Source organism: Myotis yumanensis, unplaced genomic scaffold (genome assembly GCF_028538775.1).
Source record: "Myotis yumanensis isolate MYYU_CA2020_CCGP unplaced genomic scaffold, mMyoYum1.0.hap1 SCAF_21, whole genome shotgun sequence".
NCBI lineage: Eukaryota > Metazoa > Chordata > Mammalia > Chiroptera > Vespertilionidae > Myotis > Myotis yumanensis.
In genome coordinates, this window is record NW_027223772.1 from 4413644 (window position 1) to 4415426 (window position 1783).

Sequence of the window (1783 nt, forward strand, 5' to 3'; positions counted from 1 at the left end):
CTGATTAGGACTCAGAAGCTTTCGTTTAAGCCTGACATTTGTCATATCCTGGTTGTAAGACCCCAGAAAATTCTTCAGCCGTCTAAATCTCATTTTTCTTACCTCTATGTTGGGAGTAACACTTAACTAAAAAGTATTATAATAAATGACAAATATAGATAATAGTGATTTGTAAACTGTGTTACACAGATACCATCTATAAGTATACATATCATTAATTTATTTTGTACTCTATTACTCCTAGGTTATTCCAAGCACTAAGGAAAGAAATTTGAAATCTCTAAAGTGCTTAAAAGACAAGTAGAAGCAGGGACCATTATATAATTTGTTCTTGAATTAGCAATGAATTTCATTATAAGCATTAACATGTTATCATAAACATTTTAAAATACATTGCATGTTTCACAGTTTCATACATGGAATAATTTTCTTTGTGAATGTGAGGAATATTGAGAGGCAAAACAGCTTTAAAAATATTTGCAGTTCCTTGGAAGAAAAACATTGTATTGAACTCTCCTAGGGGGAAATATACTGCGTTAAAGAATATATATATATTTCCCCCCGTCTAAACAATGATGACATAAGACTGCAGGGTCAGACTGGCTTCTAACTGTAATGTGTTAAACTTCTAGGGTTTACTAAATGAATTTCCTCAGCCTTCATTCTCCTTGTTTGGTAAAGGTTTCAGGGGCTGACCGATTGCTATTATGACCACTGTGGACACTGAAAAATGGCTTAGGGAGAAACAGCCACTGAGAGGAAAGACAAATAGCTTTCCAGGAGAGAACATAATGCACTTATTCAGCTACTTGAATCTCAACTGAGTGTGGTCAGTGCCTGTATTTGACAGAATCAGTGCAGAAGTTACCTTTGAATCCCTTCTGTTTCTTTCCTCTCTCTCATCCTCTCTTCCACTGATCCTCATTTGATTCCCACCTGCTCTAGGCACCAAACAGATAGAAACAAATAAACAAAATGAGCACAGCTCCTTGCCTGGTTTCTGTACCATGTAACTTTATCAGCATGGTCTCTCCTTTAAGTAGACAGTAGCACAAATAGCCATATGTAAGATTATAAGTGCCGACTGTACTAACTAATTGGCATTCAGTAACTATTTAATGGATAAACACTATGCCAGGCACTATCCTAAGTCCAGAGGGTAGAGCCAGAAAGTAGACAAAACCCTGCAAGAGGTTAGTTTCTAGTAAGAGTGTACACTAAGCTGACAATTATACTATACTAGAGGTCCGGTGCATGAAATTAGTGCACTCAGGGGGGCCGTCCCTCAGCCCAGCCTGAATCCTCTCGTAGTCCGAGAGCCCTCAGGCCTAAGCCATCAGTCAGACATCCTTAGCGCTGTTGCACAGGCAGGAGGGGCTCCTGAGCCCCCCTTCTGGCTGAGCAGCGCTCCCCCTGTGGGAATGCACTGACCACCAGGGGGCAGCTCTTGGTGGTCAGTGCACATCAAAGTGACTGGTTGTTCCACTGTTCGGTCTATTTGCATATTAGCCTTTTATTATATAGGATGTTCAAACTGCAATGATTAAGGATGTGCAGGTGCTGTGGGAGTCCAGAGGAGGGGTACTTTACCCAGGCGGGAGATGGGTATGACAGTGGGTAAGAAAGATATCCTAAGGAAGCATTTTCACTTTCACAGTGAATTGAAGATGTGAGCACAGCAAAGTATTATTGTCCTCATTATAATAAAGGAGGACAGGCGCTTTCAGTTTTAAGCTGCTACTGATAAGAAATACTAGGTCTTAATGTAGTTAAACCTTGGGCA